The sequence below is a fragment of the Anas acuta genome, chromosome 2 (genome assembly GCF_963932015.1).
Source record: "Anas acuta chromosome 2, bAnaAcu1.1, whole genome shotgun sequence".
NCBI classification, from domain to species: domain Eukaryota; kingdom Metazoa; phylum Chordata; class Aves; order Anseriformes; family Anatidae; genus Anas; species Anas acuta.
Genome location: NC_088980.1, coordinates 145,667,591 through 145,683,276, shown reverse-complemented (window position 1 = coordinate 145,683,276; position 15,686 = coordinate 145,667,591). Strand labels below are relative to the sequence as shown.

At 39.9% G+C, this 15,686-nt stretch overlaps 1 long non-coding RNA gene across 3 annotated transcripts in view; it reads right to left on the bottom strand.

The window, feature by feature from the left end:
* Window positions 1-6,403: 6,403 nt before the first annotated feature.
* Window positions 6,404-15,686, bottom strand: part of LOC137851443 (uncharacterized) — a 29,014-nt gene continuing 19,731 nt past the window's right edge. For 2 of the 3 annotated variants that reach the window (XR_011093184.1, XR_011093183.1), the window contains exon 2: window positions 6,404-6,761. This is a non-coding gene — a long non-coding RNA (uncharacterized lncRNA). Of the gene's footprint in view, window positions 6,762-8,299; window positions 14,502-15,686 lie in introns of those variants that run through there. The other variant, XR_011093182.1, reaches the window with a different exon arrangement.

Below are 15,686 nucleotides of genomic sequence, written 5' to 3'. Positions count from 1 at the left end.
AAGAAGCAGGGGGAAAAAATAAGTCATCCAGATATATAAGTCATAGGTTTAAGTGGTGGTGTGATCGTATTCTCTTATATGGCACTGTCATTCCTTGTAGTGAGACTATCTGAACAGATGCTGATGTCTCAAGCAACAAAACAGGGTGGAGACTCAGAGGAAGGAGGCAGAGCATGTGATGGGTGAGGGAATCCAGGTCTTTGACGATCATTAGTCTCTTACTTACTGGTATATGTATTTCTTTGGAAGCGGGAGGAGCTCCTATGGTATTTCAAGCTGAGAAAAGAAACATTATACCGAATTATCCCCTGCAGTGAGTGTAAGGCAAGCCACTTTTAATACAGCAGCAAAGCATTCCTAGGGAAAGTTTCTTTGCAAAGTTTCTTTTCTCTGGTTGATTTTAAGAGCTTCTTAAAAAATTGAATATCATTAATAGAATCAGGCATAAATAGGAGTCTGTCAAGAAAATTAATTTTGTTAGAAAAAACAAACAAACAAACATATGAAAATTATCAGGCTTCCTTCCTGCTGTTTTACTCAGAAAATGAGAAGATACCATTGCCATGGAGGAGCTAAAAGGGAAAGTTTCCTCCGAGCAGACATCTGTTTCAGGCAGAATGTTTCATGCTCATGGTTTTTTGTCTGTTAATAATAAAGCACTCTAGTCAAATGATCCTATCCTTATGTGGAGTGACTTGAATTAATAGGAAGAAAAACATCTTCATGAACCCTTGAAATGAGGGGAGAGATAAAATGAATATTTTATAGCTGTCTGCATTTTTATTTATTTATTTTTTTCTTCAGAGAAGGAACTCTAAATGTCCAGAAGGGACAAGTCTGGAGCATTGTAGGGTCATGAGCCAACACTTGGAGACCACAAAGCTAAGGGAGAACCTGGTCTCTTTGTATTCTTGGCACCTCTTAAAAATACTTTACCATGGGCACTGCCATCAACTGCATTCACAGTCGTGCCCCAATTCAAAGCAAATTTTTTACCATTTTTTAATGGAAAGATATGAGAAGAAGGCAAATAACCCCTTCCCCACGTGATAGGGATAGTTTACACAAATCCAGTCTTTGAAGCTAAGAAACATCTTGCACAAAATTAATGTAATGAGACTGTAACAACACCACGTCTGGATCTTCTACAAAGTGAACACTTTGGTCCTTGAATTGCTTCCTCTGCCCATCAAACCCATGTGCAATGCGGGATAAGATTCACACAGACGACTCCAATTTCAATCTATTTCAGCCTATTTCTTCAATTATTTGGCCTCCTGTGCTAGCAAACTGTGTGAAGGCCTGCCTTTTATTCATTTTAAATTTACCTGCTGGCAGCTACGGTTGTAACCAAGTGCCAGAAGAATGGAAAGAGAATGTAATGCATTGTGGTTGTTGCCAAGAGTTGCTATGGGGACAAGATGGGTCTGGAGAAAAATATCAGGGAGGGGTCCTGCTAAAAACAGCATCACATCCTTGAAGAAAGGTCCCCAGAGGAACACTGAAATCTCAGGTCAGTAGGATGGGAATCCTCTGGTGGGTGTGCCAAGCAGATGGAGAGATCTGTGAGCATCCAGAAAGGGATCTTCCCTCTTTCAGCATTGGTGCAACATCACCTTGAATATTGTGTAGAGTTCTGGGCTCCACAATATTAAAATGATGTTAAGTTACTTGCAAGCACCCAGAGGAAGGCAACAAAGTTGTTAAAAGGGCTGGAGGGCATGTCCTGTGAGAAGATGAGGATGCTTGGTTTGCTTGGTTAGTCTAGAGAAAAGAAGTCTCAGAGGTGACCTCACTGCTCCCTGCAACCTCCTGAAGAGGGGAAGTTGACAGGGAGGTGCCAGTCTCTGCTCCCCAATAACTGATGTTATTATACATGGGAATGACACAAAGCTACATGAGGGAAGACTCCGACTGGACATTAGGAACATTTATTTATTTATTTTTTACTGCAATGATGGTCAAACACTTGACCAGGCTTTCTGGAGTGGTGGTTGATGTCCCATACCTGTCAGTGCTCAAGAGGCAGTTGGATATGCCCTCATTAATATGCTTTGACTTCTGTTTAGCTCTGAAGTGGTCAGGCAGTTGGACTAGATAATCTTTCAAGGTCCTTTCCAACTTTTCTTCTCTTATGGCTGAGGTTGGAAGGGACCTCTGAAGATCATCTGGTCCAACCCCCCCACCAAGCAGAATCACCTAGAGCACTTTGTGCAGGATGGCATCCAGGTGGGTTTTGGATATATCCAGGGAAGGAGACTCCATAACCTCTCTGGGCAGCCTGTTCCTGTTCTGTCACCCTCACAGGAAAGAAATTCCCTCTCATATGCAGATTGAGCTTCCTGTGCTTCAGTTTGTACCTGTTGCCTCTCATTGCCTTGGGAAATACATTTCCCAAGAGCAGAGAAATGATCACAAGTAACCAAAATACCCAGTCTCTCTTCAGTTGGTTCATCAGATGAGCCAGAGAGACTCACAGCAATATTGTTTCTCCTGGTGGTCACAAAAAAATGAATAAACAGGCTGGCAGCCAATGCTGTGTCCTCTAGCACAACTAGGAGCAAGAGCACTGTTATGGTGGCTTAGCTTTATTCACTCACTTGCAGCTGCCTGTCAATATGCCTTACTTTCATTTAGGAAGCTCAACAAATTTCTGAGAATACAGACCTATAGAGCACATTTTGCTGCTTGTATATCTCTGTGATCATGGCCAGCTTATCCCAATAAGAACTGCGGGGAGCTGATCTCTTCCAAAGGTCTTGCCCTGGTTCTGAGTATTCCGGTTTTTGTAAGTTCTGCTCCAGTATCTGAAATTCATTCTCTGTTTTCTATGGTAACAATGGGATTTCCAATGCTAAAGCCGGGATGAGTTTCCCACTGAATGCTAGAGCTGGAGACCCCTGAGTACACAAGTTGGCCAGAAGTGGTGTTAAGCCTCCAAATGTATACATGTGTAGCCTTCTGTTAAATAAATTGTATATTTAATTAAATTTGAGAGGAGATTTATTAGGCAGGGATTTAGCCAGACATGATGCTGAAAAAAATTAGGTTTTCTGCTTTCACAAAAGCTTAGAATGTGTTCTTTTTATTTTTTATTTATTTTTTATTTTTTTTCCAAGGGGGTGTAGTATCTCAAAATCACCTTGACTAGATTATGATTTTAAAATAAATAAATTTAGACAGGCAGAAAGTGTTGTAAATATTTATATTTTCCTTGACTTCTACTTGACTTCCTCTGATTTTGAAAGAGGAAAGCACTTTTTTTTTTTTTTTTTTTTTTCCCTAAAGGCACATAATTGTTTTTTAAGTATTGGGGTTTTCTAATAGGACATTTTCTATTGCTTACTATCACTTTTATCTTCCAGCTCACAAATGACAGATAGTTCATTGTATTTTTCAAAAGGACCTTCATAGGTGTTTTATTGTCTGCTAGAAGACAGGCATGAAAATTTCTGTGTCATGGGAGAGGTCCTTAGTGGGCTAGGGCAAAATAAATGGGTGTGTGATCTGTTTGATAATTTTGCATTGAAACATTTTTCCAGTAAAAATGACAAATTGTCATTTTGAAATTTTGGGGGAGGGAAGCATTAAAAGGATTTAATTACCTTTCCTTTTAATTAAAAAAAAAAAAAAAAAAACTGATTTTGATTTCAAGATTACTTTTCAAGTCCTGTTTTCAGCTTCCAGTGATTTTTTTTGTAAAATTAATAATGGATAGTAATTAGAGAAATAATATCCAGATAAAAATTAAAACATATCCCACTGGTATCTAAATAAATCAAACAAATCACGAGGATTGTCACAAAGTTCCTTGTTCTTTTACCAAAGAAACGAATTAGTCAGAATTTCTTTTAAATTATGACACAGGATGGGAAAAATATCAAGAATTTTTTTTTATTTTTTTTTGTCTGGGATGGAAGAATCATCCCCACCTGGCCACATCTTCTACCTGATACTTGCAAGTCACATCAGTTCCTATGGTTCCCACTTCTTGGTGGCACGACCATGCTTCTCTCCCCTATCCTGCTTTAGAGAGGAGTTAGGCTGACATTCTGCATCTGCAAGTCCTGCCAGCACTACTGGCTGAACTTCCAAAAAGTGTCTCTTTCCCTCTGAAAATCCATGTGTTTCATCTTTATTGTTCTGGGGACATTCCCTCCTGGCAAGACCTCAGGTTATTTCCTCCAACTGTCTCGTTACTACTGTAAATTCAAATTCGGAGTTATTAGTGGGGCTCTGCATAATCACATATGTGCCTGGTTTCAAAGTGTCTCACCAGCTCCACCAGGATATCACTATGACTGTCCCTCTGTCCTGTGTATCCATCAGCAAGATGAAGCCCCCCACGTTAATAGCTTTGGATTCAAAAGGATGTTTTGGTTCTGGCTTGGTTTCCCTACATGGTGATGTTCCAGGGAACCAGAAGGGTGTCAAATTCAGGGTTCTATGTTTGTAGAGGCAGAAGAGGCAGATTCGACCATTGTTCACCAAATGTATATGAGTGCAAGGGGAGACATCAGGGCTTTCAATGGTCAGGTCACTGAGTGTTGTTGGCATTGCTCACCCAAGGGAGATACAAACTCTCCATGGAGTGCTGATACAGTCCCACCTACAACACAGGTCCAGCCATCATAGGGTGAGTGCCATGCTAAGGAACAATTTTTGAGAAATACAATAAAATGGCTTAGCTATTGTAAAAAGGACTGCTAATCTGAAAGAAAGGGATCCAGAGGATGACTCAGCCATGGCTTTCCTGTAAGACACTGCATCCTTCCTCAGAGACACTCAAAACTGAGCTGAAGAGGGATCTGAGGAAGATGACTAAGTTTTCCATTGTCTTAGCAGGGAGTCAGTCAGAGGCACGCTGGATTTTCAGAGGTCTATTCCAACTTGAATTTTTCTGTGATTGTGTGCATACACTGCAACACGAGAGAGGCAGTGTGAGGAACAGTGGTGGGTCACAAGCCCTGAAAGAGAGAAGGCAGGAGTAAGACATGAAAATCAAGTCATGTCTTAAGCATGTTAACAAAGCCTCAGTGGCCAGTCATGTAACCAAATGGTTAAGCCCAAACTGATGGGGGCTCACAATATGAAAGAATTTACTAGTTTATAAAAAAAAAAAAAAAAAAAAAAAGATTTTAAAACTGACATCAGTCTATCATCCTGAGGAGCTTATTTATAGATGGCAGGGCCTAAAAGGACTGCCTTAATCTTCTCATTTGATTCCTTCCTAACATATAACATAAGATTACTTGCAATCGTTTTTGTTGTGACAAAGGCATATCTTCTGGAAAAAGCTTTTACCGAGTACCAGCCACAGAGATTAAATGGAAGGAACATAAAATGTTCCTTGGGCTAGAGGTAACAGAGACTGCTGAAGTCCCCGCCAAAAGCGCCAATCATTAAGGTAGTGGCTAAGAATAACTAAGCTACATGGGATGAAAGGATTTCTGTTGGACTGACTGCAACTGTGGGAACAGAGAGTGTGAGAGAGAAGGCCAGAAAAAATCCAGAGAAGCAAAATACTAAATTTGGAAAAAATCAAGCAACAAGCTTCTGGCACATTTGGATTTCCCAGCAAGGAAACCACCTCCTGCTTGCTCTTATTTTATTTATTTATTTTTTTTTTGCGGGGCAAGAAGACCTGGCACACACATCTCGCAAATAAATAGGATTGCATAAAGACTCTGCATGGCTCTTTCTGCTTCCCTTCCCAACAGAAACACAACAGCAAAACCCTGAATAACTGCTAACCATTGAAGCCAGAAGGAGCATGGGATTTCCAGCATTAGAAGTTTATGGTTTCTTCGCAGCATTCAAAGAATAGTTAGTGTGGGTTCTTCTGCCAGAACAGCTTGTGTGACATAAAACTGTTCTTCAGAAGCACACAGAAGTCATAGAGAACACACATAATTTTCTACCTGTTCACAGTGAATTATAACATGCTACACAAACTGGACCCAAGTAATTACCCATATGTGCCACTGCTAGGGAGTGAAAGCTGCTGGTGAGTGGCAAGCTCAGTGTGCAACAAGGGTGAGAAAGATGCCCAGGAGCTTGAAAAGACCTGTGATCCCTAATGCCTGACTTGATGTTAACATATCCAGAAGATACAGGGGTGAACTCCAGGTCTCCTGTGGAAGATATCCTATTTGTCCTGTGGCATGTGTCACCTGTCTGTGCTGAGAAGGAGCTTCTGCAGATCTCTCTCTGGCCATTAATTCAAATTTAAAGTAATTCACATATTGTTCTTGATTTATGCTAGTAATGTCTAACACCTCATTCTCCATGTCATGTTTCAAGCAGAAAGAAAAGAGCAGCTGAAGCAGGAGATGCCTGTAGTACATCGCCAGAGACTCCCCCAAGCTACTTACAGCAAGTGAGTAAATATACAGGAAATAAATCATTGAGAAAGGATTTATTATTTATTCCTAATTACAATAAGATGTCTATCAGTGCTTGCTTCCTAATAAGTTTTTTGTTTGTCTGTCTGTTTGTTTGTTTGTGCATTCATATCCTGTCAGTGCTTAACATTTTCCTATGGGTGGTTGGCATTGACTTCTGCTGTGGATGGGCAGGCACTAGGAAGACAACACTTTCACTGTCCAGAAGTCCTGGTAAGCTGTGATGGGTGGATAACAACATCATCAGCTCTGGTTCCAAGCAAAACTCTCCTTCATCATGCAGCTGGTCCGGACTGGTTTAATGCAGTTAAAATTCAGATGCCTGCAGTACGTCTACAGCTCATGGTTGAGTGAGATCTGTAATTAAAAACAGGAGACAGAAATCACAAAAGTACTGAAGCATAAGTTCCCTAACTGGCTTCAATGGGACTGATACCTAAATATTTCTGCTGATAAGCCTTAGGCATTGGCTCATCTCTGTCCCATGAAAGATTGTAAAGAATTTGACACTATCACTGTGTGAATGTTGAACATGTAGCACAACAGGACTTTCATGGTTGCAAGGGGTTTTGGCTCTCTAACCATACAAACATACCAGTAGTTTTACTGTTCAGAGTGTGATATGATTGCCAGGAGGATGGGGCTGAACTAAGCCATGACTAGAATTGAAGCAGAAACAATATGAATAAAGCTGTAATCAGCAGTAAGTTTCCTGCACCTGCATGTCTGCAATGCCTTGGTCTTCCAAGAAAGTAGAAGTTTTCCATGCTTTTACTTCAAAACAGGTATTTGTTAAGATAGGAATTCTGTATAGGAATTCAGTTGCCTAAACACACACCAAATGCTACCCTAGGTGCCTTGCTTATCAAGGCATATGCACAAGGCAGATGGGACAGGATCTATGGGAAACTTGCACCCTCAGAGACCAGCACCTGGCTAGGAAAGAAACCCTGAGAAGTCTAAAACAGTACCTGGTACGTATGTTTAAGCAACACAGCCAGGCTCCAAAAGTCTATTTTTTCTGAGCAAAAGAATCATTATTTAACTTTGGCAGGCAGCTAAGCACCACACACTTGCTCACTCCCCCACAGTGGGATGGGGGAGAGAATTTGAAAGGTAAAAGAGAAAACGTGTGAGTTGAGGACAGTTTACCGGGCAAAGCAAAAGCCACATGCACAAGCACAGCAAAGCAAAGGAAGAAATGCCTTCGCCTTGTCCCACCAGCAGGCAGGTGCCAGCCACCCTCAGGCCAGCAGGGCTTCCCACGTAGAGGTGCCTTGGGAAGACAAACACCACTACTCCCAGTGCCTCCCTGCTTCCTTCTTTCCCCCAGCTGCCATTGCTGAGCATCCCCGTGGTGTGGGATGTCCCTTTAGTCATTTGGGGCCAGCTGTCCTGACTGTGTCCACTCCAGCTCCTGGGGAACCCCCAGCTCCTTACTGGCAGGGCAGCACAAGGAGCTAGGAAGTCCTTGGCCCTGGGTGAGAGATGATCTGCAACATCTGAAACATCGGTGTGCTGGCACGACTAATTTCATCACAAATCCAAAACTTAACTTCTTATGAGCCTGTATGAATAAAATTAGCTCTATCCCAGCCAAATCCAGGACAAAAAGTAATCCTGATGGAGGCTGCCTGCAAACTGCATATCAGCCAGCGGATTGCACTGGTTATCTGAAGGTCTACCAGCAGGGTTCAGTGGTGGGGACGCTGTATCGAGGACACACCTCTGGCTGCAGGAGGAGCATGAGGTGGGGGCACTTAGGGAGTGTTCTTAACACGAGGGACCTGAACGAAAAGTTTTGCGTCTGAAGGAATCAGTCATACTCTAGACGCAAGGCAGCCTTCATAGGAAAAAAGCCCTCTCCCAGACAGCGGCAGGAGGGAGACGCTCACCGTGTCATAGGCAGGGTGGGGGATCACAGCTCATCCGTGTCTGCCCCGGTTTCCCCAGCGCATGGCTGAGTCAGGGAAGCTCTGCTGTCAGAGAAAGTGATGAGTGATATGATAGAGTGAAAATTCCTCTGTTTACATCATTGCTTTCTGCACACCCACTTTATTTCCTCATTTTTAGCAAAGTGCATAATAAAAGCTGTTGTGAAATACTGTTCCGCCTTTCACCATCTGATGAGTTAATAGTAATACCGATTAAATTCAGCATGCAAGACAGCCAAGTTGCATGCGTCTCCCACTGTCTGATTCCCTTTAAGAACCGCTACATCACTTTTAAGTCATTTCCTTTCCCAGATGAGGCAGTTTCACTAATATCAAAGAGTTTGATCTAAACTAAGCAGTTTTACAATAAACCAGACAGCCTCGTTTTTGATTATCATTAGCCTTTAACCTCGGAGGGACTTCTTCAGACAGGAGCTGCAACTTGTTACCAGATGTCAAAAATGTTCGTCATCAAAACCTCAAGTGACAACTTGTGACTAAACAGCATGGGCTTTTTGATTGTACTCTAAGTGACAGAAATTTTTATTTAGTGTAGCAGTGCCCAATGTGGCAGAAAGAAAGGGAAAGGAAAGTATTTCAAAAACCATGTCACAACAGGCTCTAAGTACCCTCAGCTTTATGATTTAGCCGTTGGATTTCTCCATAAACTGCTAATCTGTGGTAGGAAGGGGCAGCATTTGTGGTTTTCTCTAGAGAAAAGCAGAAGTGGTCTACATTTTATAGTACAACAGTGAATGCTGAATGTGTGACTCAACTCAGATAAAGTTCAGGAAGGAAATTTTCAACAATTCCAGTCTAGGTAAAAACACATGTCTATTGTTTAATTTCTACAGACAGGACAGACCAGGTGAGATGGCTTTACTTTTGGTAGAGGGAGAGATTTAGGAGAAGCAAGTGTAATTCTCTGCAAATTCTTTATACAGCTTAATATATTGCATGTGACAATGAAACCACAAAGCTCAAATCTGCTATCATGGAAAGCTGTAGCTGACTTTATACCTGTTGTCTAAAAAGGAGATGAAAGCAATCCCAAGGGAAAACCTGGAGCTGCCTTAGAAAGGTTTATATTTCCATGATTGTAATCCCAGGATGCAGTAATCTGGTTCTAATACTAAGTATTATCAACAGTTACCAGAACCATAGTTAAGCTTCCCACACCAAATCATCATATAACCCACAGACAACCATGTGAAAAATCTTGTTCCTTTAGGAGACAGTTATTTCTTTGTTTCTTTTAGGACAATGCCAAAACTCACAGATTTATTCAGTATAAATGAGAAATTCCACCCCTCATTAAACAGATATGGGCTGTAGAAGATAATTAACCACTTCTTATGGCTTATCCAACCCACAAAATCTGGGTCAGCTAATGTTCACCACCCATGTTAATTGCCCAGAACAGACTGACTGGTTTTGGACCAAATATTGTCTCACCAGCACTTAATATCCCCACCATAGCATGAAAAGAAGCAGAAACCCGAGAAGAAGAGAAAATTAGAATGGTGGGAAGAAAAACAGTTTCTTAACTTTGCAGTGGACTCCGTCTAATGAATCCCCTTTGAAAACCACCCTTAGTAATAAATTAGGTTGTAATATATTGCAGATGGATCAACAGTGGCACACATAGCCTTATGTATCTGCCACAGGTGTTTGATTTTGCATTTGACAGCAGGTCAAAGAGTAACCATGAAGGGAATAATACTGCAATAGAGAGCTGCCTTCAGAGGGACAATTCTCTTTGGTACCAGCTTTCAGGGTTAAAAACTTGTTGCTCTAGATTGGAAGGAAAACTAAACCTATGGTTTGTTCTGTGAGAAGGAATTATGTTTCTATGACTGGTTTAGGGTTGAAAATACTTTTTTAAAAACAAAATTTGGATTTCTTTCTGCATACATCTGATGTGTTTAGAAATCATCTAGACATAAACTTTGTTAGAATTCAGTAACTTTAAGAAAATATTTTATTTTGACAGAATAACACTTGCTGACAATATTTCATTTTAAATTTTGTGACTAGAAATGACTGGTTCTTGTGTGGTCTTTTATAAATGATTTTTTCCCATTGCCTTATGCATTAGATGGTCTCTCCTTACCATTGGATGGTTTCATAATATGAAATCTTTGGGTGTCTACAGCATCAATTGTGAAAATATGTTCAGTATTTTTTTTCAGACCTACTAATCAAAAAGACAAAAAAAAAGTACTGTAACAGGTGGGAAAATGTCCTGTTCCACACGAATGGACTAAAAATCTATAGAAGGGAATAAAATAAAATAAAAAAGCAATGACAACAACAACAACAAAAAACATACTTAAGGACATTAGAGAAATATTCACTGAACCCTATACAATTTGTCTACATTCCCGATGCTGTCAGTACCACAGTTTTCTATAGCTTCTCAAGGAGGACTAGGAAGGATTAGCCATTTCCTGAGTTCCAGCTGTGCTTCTAACAGTAAACAGCCTATATGTGTTTTGAGTCATTTAGCCTCATTGTCCCTCCATGTTTCTGACTCTTGATTAAAAGAAACAACAGCAACATGCTCAGGAATATCCAGAGACTATGACTGTAAAATGTGATAAATAGTATCTGTGTATCAGAAATATCTATGCTCAGAAAATTGAAATATAAAGGCTGCACACTGGTATTAACCTGTGGTATGTATAATCACAAAATCACAGAATTGAAGGGGTTGGAAGGGACCTTCAGTGATCATTGGGTCCAACCCCCCTGCCAAAGCAGGTTCCCTAGAGAAAGTTGCCCAAGTAAGTATCCAGACAGGTCTTGAATATCTCCAGGGAAGATGGTTTATGGATAATGGTTTATGCTCTATCCCTATCTGCCTTGACTGTTCACTTTTGGAGCTAGGGTACTTACCTGGCTGGACCTGAAGTCTAAATCAGCATAGGAACTCTTTCATTCTTACAAGGATTATTCCTGAATTTCTACAGATGCTGTTCACTATGGTCTTGGAGTTAAAATGTGTGCAGGACAGTCTTTGCTTGGCATTAGTTATAAGACTTAAAATCAGTTTCTCCTGCATTCCAGCTGATGCTGCAGATAGGGACATACTGGAGCTGTTATGGTCTCCACCATTTGGCTGCAGCCTGGACAGTGTCTTGCAGCCAAACTCTTGCAGGGCTTTTTGTGGGACAGCAGAGCATTTCTGTTTCTGACTCTGATCAGATGTTATATTTTTAATTGGATTTCTACAGTCATGGTCTAATGACAAATGTGTGTGCTCTACATTATGCCCTCTCATGACTTAAAACTGGGAAAGCTGCAGCAAAGAGGCTCTGTTAATAATAAACAGTATTAAATGTCAGCCAGATGAAACTGAAGAATGGGAAAAGAATAGTATGATGCAGGGAGGCTTTCTTTCCACTTACTTTCTTTTCACTGTATTTAGAGGACTTTCATACTTTCGCTGCCTTGAGGAATATTTCTATACATAGAAATTTACTGATATGAAATAGAAGTTCACAACTCTTCCTAACGGCTTGAGTATTAGTAGTATTAAAACAATGTTTTGGTATCACCTTCTCACCAACTTGCCCTGCTGTAGTAGTGTTCCTGTGTTCAGATGTTTCTTTTTTCTTTTTTTTTTTCTTTTTTTTGTTTTAATTTCATTTTTTTCCTTTTTTTCTCAATAGATTTTTTGTTACATGTTGAAAATAGGCTTCCACTGTATCCCATATTTTGCCATGAGAGGCTAATTTTTCTACAAACAAGGAAGAATGTTTTATTGTTCTGGCATTTTGTCTCCTTGGATATGGTTTGGAAACCAAATAATACATTGAAAACATGCTTCGGCAGAATAGAAACCCAAGAATCCTCATTTTTGTTTATTTTATTTAATTATTGCAAGACTCCTAGCAAAGCTAACACCTCATGGCTTCAATGGAAGGTCTTCAGCAAAACTGAAGAGTAAGATGGACAAACAATATACAATGTTACTGTTACAGATCAGACCCTGCAATGGTCATACTTATTCTATGGAATTCTTTCTCTTTCTTAACTCTGTTGCCCTTTAAAAGGACAAGACAATTCTGTAATTCTGTGATAAATATTAAGATACATGAAAATTAGAGACTTGTTTGATAAGTATGAGAAATTACAAAGGCTGCTTAGCTTCCACCAAAAATTTTGCCTCCAGTTGCCCATAGCAAATAAAATTACTTTCAAATGTTATGCACTCAGACTCTGCAGATTTTTATGGCAAGAACCAGAAGAATAGAATTGAGACATCCAAGATGTAGGTCAGGGGTTCCAGGAAGTTCTGTGGGGTTTATGTAGAAATGTAAAACAACAACAACAACAAAAATCTGTGAGCAAAGGAAGTTGTAAACTACTATTAAATTTGAATTTGAGGTTTTAAAAATATTTAACCCTATGGTTGCTATTTTAGGGAAGATTAATGGTTATTTCAGGGATTTTATAGAAACAAGTAGTCTGGCTGTCCTGTCAGCATATGCCTCATTAGTACAGAGCCAAAATTGAGGTAATTATTTTTGTGTACACAACTAACAGAGAGTATTACACGGGCAACTCACATCACCTCAGAAACCACAGGACCCATCATCATGAGCTTTACAACTAAGGTCTTTTCTAAATGGAAGGCATTTTCTCTACAGAACCCTTCTCAATGTGCAGGACACTATGAAAAGAAGTGTACTAAAGTATTCAGATTTCTGTAATGCTATTCTGAAAAGTAAACAGGACTGAAAAATTCATTACAAGATTTAAGCACTAAAATTCTCAAGAAACAGTTTATTACTTTAAGGACAAATATTATTGACACGAGACAAAGAAACACTTGAGTATCAGCAACAGCATTTATAAAGAAGAGCTCTCCCGTTAATGGAGCCAGAACAAACCCTCAATTTTTGTGTTTGTCAATATTCATGCATGCACACAAAACACACAGAAAGATGCATTATGGGGGAAATAGCATTGCTGTGGGGACCTTGGTCACAAGTGTCCCACAGAAGCAGTGCCCACTTTATTGCTCTGTACATGGTCCAGTCCATCTCTGGTATGTTCTGTGCTCCTATTTCTATTCCCTTTCAGCTAAGCAGTTTATGTACAAGGAAACATTTGTGAACCCATCAGCCTGTTTTGGAGAAGTTATTCAACTCTAACCTCCAACAAAGTTAAATTCATGGCACTAAGCCAAACAGTGATTTATTAATGTCTGTCTATCAGCAATGTATTTGAACTGCTTGAGACTGCCTGGATTGATATTTTGCCCCTGCTCTTTGCCACTGAACTCAGACTACATTACTGGCACCATTCATGGGATGAATCTCATGGCATTTTCTCCCCTGTCTGCCATGTATTTTCTGTGTTCAGGCAACACTTGAAGCTTCTGGCCTCTCTGGACTTCATGTCTGATCTACATATGCTCCTTGAAGTGCTGTCCTGTACTTTGAGGTGTGTTTCTGGAGCATCTGGTCTCATTCACCTTCCAAGATTTGTCCTTGCCCCTCAGACATATATTGTTCCTTAAAGCACAACAATACTGAGCAATTTTTAACTATAAATATTGGGGACACATTTACCTAATATGTTAGTGGGCAAAATGTCCCAGACCTTCCCAGATTCTTACTCTACCATCTCACTATCACTTTATCAATCCTTCTGACTGTCACCATCTTTATCTAAGTCTGGGTTGTAGGTAATTTCTGATTTACTCCCCTGGTCATAGCTAGTTCATCCATTTTGCCAATGGATGCTTTCCTCTGATGAAAGCAACCCTGAGAATCTATTGCTCCAAGTACACCATTGTTTTCTCAGATCAAAATTGGCAAATAAAACTATGTATGTTTCCACTCCATAACATCATTATTTTTAAAGTACCCTCTTCAAATCTCTATAAATGATACAAAGAGTGAGGACTATGAGTTCATTTATACCACATTCTGTTTCCACCAGTCTCTAGGCATTTAAAGTACTGCTTTTTCTGGCTTTTTTCAGGAACCTTTGCTGTTGAAATATTTATTAAAAAGCAGATATTTGTTGCAATTTAACTGATTAAATTATGAAAATATAGTAATCAATTTAAGTGCTTTTGCATGTACTGCCAATGACTGACACAGAAATAGTAAATGTTCTATGCCAACAATGGAGGCTACCAGGTGTTTTTGTTTATTTAATCCCCCCCCCCCTTTTTTTTTCTTTCCCCAACAGAAACCGTGGTAATGCAGGCTTTTAAAAAAATACTTGGAAATGTGATCTTCTGCATTAAAAAAAAATAGGCCTTGTTCATACTGCCTGCCAGCAATGTATGTTTGAAGTATTAATGTACAACACCTAAAAGAAACACAATATTAATACAGAACACTGCATTAAAACACCCTTTCAAGACAAGCCAGCTGTCTTATCCTGAAAAAAAGCCAGGAAAACCAGATGTGGAGCTAATCAAATTGTTCATTGTAAATGAGCTACCTGGCAAATTTAGCTTTTTTTTTTTTTTTTTTTTCTCCTCCTAATGCTTGAGAAAAAGCCCATTTTTCACTTACTTATTTGTTGAGTTTGTCCAATACCTTATGCAGACAAGTGCTTTGGCTCAGTGTCCAGACCTCAGTCTTCCTTGATCAAGAAATGTTAGGACTGAGAATATGTTGTATGAAGGTTTTTCCACTATGCTTCTGTGTCATCTGAAGGCAGGTAAGAGGCAGATTATTGTTTAATTAAACTTTTCCATGGGTAAATTCAGGCACATAGCCAATAACACCTCCTCTCTTTGGGATCCTGCAGCAGATAAACAACCTAAGTGCTGTTCCTTCTGAGCTCAGGAGAAGGAGCAATCATCCAGTCTGCCATTGCTGTTGAGCCATACTCTAGCAACCAAGACAGTCAAAGAGCAGAAATAGCAATTTGTTTAATCTGCCTGACTTGCACATACAACCTCTTCACTGCCTTCCTTGAAAAAATGGACCTGTGGCCATTGCACTCTCCATCACGGCAGGCTGAACTGCTGAAGTACTCATATGAGCAGTCTCTCTGCCTTGTTTGGCTGGACTATCACAGAATCACAGAATTATCTAGGCTGGAAGAGACCTCAGGGTCATTGAGTCCAACTTCTGACCTAACACTAACAAGTCCTCCACTAAACCATATCGCTTCAACATCTAATAACTTCATAATGATCAAGGATTAGTTAAATAATTAATTAATAATTAATTAAGGAGTTGAGGTTAATCACAGAGGGATCTCCACTGGAATATCTGCAGGAGTGAGAGGTAAAATCAGGAAGATAGGTGACCATGGGCCAAGACACCTATTCAAGGATACAGAACATAGCATACCCCCAAACACAAGGTTA